Below are 6,193 nucleotides of genomic sequence, written 5' to 3'. Positions count from 1 at the left end.
TTATCTGTCCGTAGTGATGTGAGAAACAGCTTATTACTAACACTGTATGTCTTACACAAGCAATTGTAGGTTTACCCTCTGATATTCATAGACTTGTGTGCCCATGGCTGGGCAATAGTTCAAAGGTATCTTCTATTTCCAATGACAGGTCCTCAGTTCCCTTTATGTGGCACTTTGATAAAGCCAGGGCAGCAGGATCTTCCAGGTATCCAGAAGCTGTGTGCTCACTTGTTTCCTTGACAATCTAGCTATTTGCATTCCTTTCATTTAGAACAAGTGCTGTTGAAAACCATGCAAGGGAGTCTGGTTGAATACTTTCAGTCATTTGGAAACAGTTGTCTTGGACGAGCAATGGTGTCCAGTAATCCTCCAGGGAGAAGGGCTTTGAAATTGAAAGGCAGCACTTTCAGGACAAACTTCATAAAATAATTTTACTTCATTATAGCAGGAGGTATGGCCCCGTTTACAAATGAACTGGTTTCCTCAACTGGATCCGGAGCCGCAGCTGGCGAGCCAAGCTCACGGTCTCGGTCACGGTTGGTTGGTCGAGTGGTGGCAATTTGGAAACGGACAGGTTGGGATTAGCGGCAGTCGAGTCTGAGTGGTACGCACGCTTATAGTTCCAAATTAATGATTTATTGCACTTACGCTTTGATGGCGTAGGTAGCATCTTCAGTTACAGTTGCAGAACGAATGCAAACAATTAACAAACGAAGGGGTCTGTTGGCCCACGAGGTTCACCGACAGGGCAAGCCTGTCGGATAAGTCCCAGGGCTGGTCTACAGCTCATAAATGGGAGTAAGCAAACAACAAAACGTAAACTAACACGCTGCACACAGTAAGTCGCGTGATGCCAGTCCCAAAGGACAACGATGAGAAGCGGTGGTATCGGAAGCTGAAGTCAAAACCAGGTGAGTCGAGCAGAGGTTGCAACCAAAATCCAACGGATGATCCGGAATTGTAGTCAATAGTCAGTGCCAAGGTAAGTCAGAAGACAGGTAAGTAGTCAAAGCCATAATACAACAACACAAGCAACGCAAAACACCAAGCGAAGGAGGAGATCGATAGGCCCTAAAGCCTGACTGAGAGACTGTCCCTGCGGCACCAGCCTCTGTCTCCAGCTAACGCGATCTCCCCCCTGAGAGAGGGGCTCACTGAACATTTATCTGAATTTAGTGGCCAATCAGAACGCTCTCCACAGAGAAATTTCTAGTGAGATTACCTCATGTCAGGTTCTGACTGAGCATGCTCTCAGTCAGAAGCTGACACAGTCTGAGCATGGGTCTGTGGGGAAAGTAGGTCAACAATGATTGACAGGTCCACAGGTCACCCAGGGGGCACGGGCTGGGTGAGCCTTGGAACTTTCCACTCACAGAGTCCAATATGCATGTCAGTCTCAATCTTCTGTGCTGGCAGCATCTAATCAAAATTTTGCTCTGACACTCGACTGGTCTGTAATCTCAGCACTGTGAGCCACTTCAAGGAGTTGAATATAATTCCAAATGTGCTCAGCACAGGAGCTAGTCTCTTGGAGCTACATAAATGCAATGTCCTTACTGTGTTTCAAAGGCCAGCTGCATTTGAAATTTTAGATTTCTGATGGGAGCCAAACTGACCAAGGTTGGAGATGCCAGGATCTGGTTCTGCATTACTGGTTCTAGTCCTCTTTGGCTTTGCTTTCATGTATAATATACCTTTTTGCTTAGGATAGCAACGTGTTGGAGCTGACCTGTGAGAAGAACATTGTGTGTCCTGTTACACTAGTGCCTGAGGCTTTAAGCATGAAAGGTTCCTATGTGGCTGTAACAAAGAGCTTGCTTTGGGTGCCTTTTAAGTGATTCACCTGAAGTAAACACTCTCTTTCCTCTATAGCCTTATAAACTATTTCAGTTAGTGTTTTCTTCTGGTAATTTCAATGATTCTCTTCCTTCTTTGGTTCTTCTATGAAGTGCTGTAGCCAGAAACAATGCTAATGTTGAAAAGACAACTGAACAGAAAGATAATTGCATGAGCCACCATCCTTCACCAAGCTCGTTGGAATAAGTATACATTTAATCTGACTTGTGGCAGATCCGAGTTTTTTGTTTTTTATCCCAGCAACGCTCTTTGCAATCCATGAAAAGCATGTTTTATGGCTAGGAAAAACTCCTAAGTAGCCATTAGATCTTTACGGGTCAGCGAGACTTGTTATCCATTTCATAGACATTAGGGCTGGAAGGGACCTCGTAAGATCATCGAGTCCAGACTCTTGCCCAAAGGGCAGGAAGTCAGCTAGGGTCAAAGGATATCAGCAAGATAAACATCCAAATGTTCCTTGAAAGTGTCCAGAGTAGGTGCTTGCACCACCATTGGGGGAGTCTGTTCCACGCTTTGGGGGCTCGGACAGTAAAGAAGTTTTTCCTTATGTCCAGCCTAAAACGATCTTGCAGGAGTTTGTGAATGTTGGACCTTGTCATCCCTTGGGGTGCTCTGGTGAACAGGTGTTCCCCCAGATCCCGATGCACACCCCTTATGTACTTATAAGCTGCCACTAAGTTACCCCTGAGCCTCTGCTTCTCCAGGATGAACAGTCCCAAAGCTCACAGCCTCTCTTCATAAGGCCTGTTCTCTTGCCCTCTGATCATGCATGTGGCTCTCCTCTGGACTCTTTCAAGCTTCTCCACATCCTTCATAAATTGTTGAGCCCAGAATAAGATGCAGTACTTCTGCTGTGGCCTCACCAAGGCTGAGTACAGTGGGAGGATGACATCCTGGGTCTTGAACAAGATGCATTGGTAGAAGTAAGCCAGAGTTTTGTTTGCTTTGCCAGCTGTGGTACTGCATTGGTGGCTTATGTTCATCTTGTGGTCAATCATGACCCCCAAGTCTCCTTCAGTCATGGTGCTAGTGAGCATAGCATTGCCAAGCCTGTAAGTGTAATGCAGGTTTTTATTCCTGAGGTGGAGCATTTTGCATTTCTCTAACTTGATGGCATTCAGTATTTCATCCTCCCACCTTGCAAGCCTATCAAGGTCAGCCTGGATCACCAGCCTATCCTCAGGTGTGGACTCTCTTCCCCAAAGTTTGGTGTCATTAGTGAACTTGGCCAGTCTACTTTTGACACCAATGTCCAGATCATTTATGAAGACATTAAAGAGTACCGGTCTGAGAACAGAGCCTTGGGGTACTCTATTAATCACTGAGTGCCGTGTTGATTTGGTTCCATCAACTACCACTCTCTGGGTCCAGCCCAATTTTTCCATGAAGACATCATGGGACACCAGGTCAAAGGCTTTTTTGAAGTCCAAATATATGATACCAACCGCTCCCCTTTTGTCCAGGTGATATGTCACCTGGTCAGAGAAGGAAAGGAGATTGGTCAGGCAAGACCTACCCACAACAAACCCGTGCTGGCTGTCTCTCAGAACGTGCCTTTAGTTAGCCTGTCAAGAATGGTTTCTTTGATATTTTTTTCCAAAACCTTCCCAGGGATTGAGGTCGAACTGATTGGCCTGTAGTTTCCTGGATCTTCTTTCCTCCCTTTCATGAAGATGGGCACCACATTGGCCCTCTTCCAATCTTCACCCAAGAGCCACAAGGTCTTGAATATCCTGTGCTATGATGTCTGCCAGGTCTTTTAGTATTCTTGGGTGAAATCTATCCAAACCAGCTGATCTGTGGAGGTCCAGGCTATCAAGATGCTCCTTAACAAGATCCACACCAATGGTGGGCCTATATTCATCCTCACCCTAGTCATCCTGCATCATGTTCAGCAGGGTGGTCCCTTTGGGCTGGTGAAAAACCAATGCAAAGTAATCATTAAGCAGATTGGCTTTTTCCTGGGCATTGGTAGTCAGCTGCCCCAGCTTGTTTAGCAGGGGTCCATAGTTGCCTTTGTTTTTCTTTCAACTCCCCACATAAGTGAAGAAGGACCTTTTATTGTCCTTGATATGTGTAGCCAGATGGAGTTCAGTTGCTTTTCTAGTTCGCTCCCTGCAGGTGTGGACGAATGCTTTATACTCCTCCTTAGTGGTGTTTCCTGTCCTCCATCCATTATACATCTCTCTTTTTTAGACATAGGAGGTCCATGAGTTCCCTGTTGATCCAAGAGGGTTGTTGAGCCCTTTTATCATCTTTCCTATGGGTGGGGATTGACTCCCCTTCTACTTCTAGGTTCACTTCCTTAAGGAGCTACCACTCATCATGAACTCCCATCCCTATGAAATCATGACCTCTCAGGGCTTCAAGAACAAGCCTCCTGAGCTTATGAAAGTCATCTCTCCTAAAGTCAAGGACTACCACATTACTGGCTGACTTGACAGCTTTGCGATGGATGGTGAAAGTGATCAACTCATGGTCATTATCACCCAGCTTCCCTTTGATTCTTAGGTGACCGATTTGATCATCCCCTTTGGCCGGTACCAGGTCCAACAGCACCTTGCCTATTGTTGGCCCATAAACTTCTTATGACAGGTAGAGCTCATGCACACATATAGGGAAGCTTTGAAACTGATTGGATTTGGCTGAGTGCTCATCTCATGAGATATCCAGGTAGCTGAAGTGTCCCATGGTGACCATACACTGAGAGCCTCAGTCAGTTCCCTGGCAAATTCTTGGTCAAGCATTTGTTTCTGGTATTGAGGTCTGTAGTAGACTTCTACAGAATCTACTATCCCCTTCACCACGTACGCCTCATATTCTAACCCAAAGGGTCTCCAGTAGTCTTCCCTGAGTGCCGGTCTCAGCTTGTAGGGATATGTAGCTCTTCTTCACAAAGAGCTACACCCCACCCCCTTTTTCAGCACTCTCTCTCCTGTACAGCGTATAGCCATTTATACTGGTAGTCCAGTCATAAGAGGAGTTCTACCTGGTCTCCATGATTCCTATCAGATCATAGTATTCTGATAAAATTTCTGTTTATTAAAAGGACCAGTTTGTCCTGTTTATTCCCCAAACTCCTAGCATTAGTGTACAGGCACATAAGTATGCTGTTGGAGGCCCTAGGCTTGCCTGTACTCATGGAGAAGCTATGTTCCTGGGCTGGGGTAGAAGTAGGTTCCCTTGAGCATCCTAACCTGATGATTTTGCAGTTGATGCTTTGGTGAGCTTGCTGTGGTGGTTCACCGCCCATCCCCCAAAAAGCTTAGTTTAAAGCCCGATCGAGAAGGTCAGCCATTCTGGCTGAAAAGAGCTTCTTTCCCAGTGGAGTGAGGTGGAGGCAGTCTCTTCCCAACAGACCACTGCCTCTCTCTCTGAAGAGTGGACTGTGGTCGTAGAAGCCAAAGCCTTCATGGTGGCACCAGCACCACAGTCTTCTGTTTACTGCTTCAATTCATCTCTCCCTCCTCTGCCCATGACCCTTAACCAGAAGGATGGAGGAAAAAACCACCTGTGCTCCCAACCCCCTGAGCCCTACTTCCAGAGCCCTGTAGCCACTCATGACCCAGCTGGGATTGCTCTGAGCCATGTCATTTGTGCCCACATAGATAAGAAACATAGGGTAGTGATTGGAGGGCCAGATAAGTTTTGGGATTTTAACTACATCCCAGATACAGACTCCTGGGAGGCAGCAGAACTCTCAAGTTAAGGGGGCAGGGTGACAGATCACTCCCTGTGTTCCCCTCAGGAGGGAGTCACCCACAACAACCACTCTGTGTTTCATCTTAGGAATGATAGCTGGTCATGTTTCTTCATTACTTGCAGTGGCTGGAAGCTCTGCATATTCTACTGGTGCTGCAAGAGGTTTGTACCTGTTTCAGAGATGCAGCGGTGTGGTGAACCTGGTTCAGTAAGCCTCGGGGCTGGAGACAGCTTTTGTCTAGCCCCTGGCTAGACAGTATGGGAGTTCCTCTTGGCCTCCCTGGTCCTGGTAGGAAACCTGGGTCACTCTTCTGTCCTGGAGTGAAGGGCCTGGGAGTAGGAGTCAATCTCCTGTTCACCATCCTTGATGGCATGCAGCCTCTGTGCCATGGTCTGGAGCTTCCCTATCTGGGATCCAGAGACTCCAATACAGAGCAAACCTTACAAGGGTAGGTTGCAATGCTCTCAATCCCATGTGGCTGGAGTCATGCCAGGCAGCCCCTTCAGCTGACAGCTAGGGGCTCCAGCTGAATAGAGGCTGGAACCATGGGTTCCATCTGGGTGGAGGCATCAGAAGTAGCAGAGCAGATGGATCCAGCCACAAGTGGGAACCTTAGGGTGCAACATGTCCCAC

The 6,193-nt window shown here is 47.1% G+C and overlaps 1 long non-coding RNA gene across 1 annotated transcript in view; it reads right to left on the bottom strand.

Moving 5' to 3' along the window:
* Window positions 1–6,193, bottom strand: part of LOC149856532 (uncharacterized) — a 39,748-nt gene that overhangs the window by 18,424 nt on the left and 15,131 nt on the right. The gene's annotated exons all lie outside the window — the stretch shown is intronic.

The sequence above is a fragment of the Crocodylus siamensis genome, chromosome 10, assembly GCF_052110815.1.
Source record: "Crocodylus siamensis isolate JL-2025a chromosome 10, ASM5211081v1, whole genome shotgun sequence".
NCBI lineage: Eukaryota > Metazoa > Chordata > Crocodylia > Crocodylidae > Crocodylus > Crocodylus siamensis.
The sequence above is the reverse complement of the archived record's forward strand: the minus strand, read 5'-3'. Positions and strand labels throughout refer to the sequence as shown.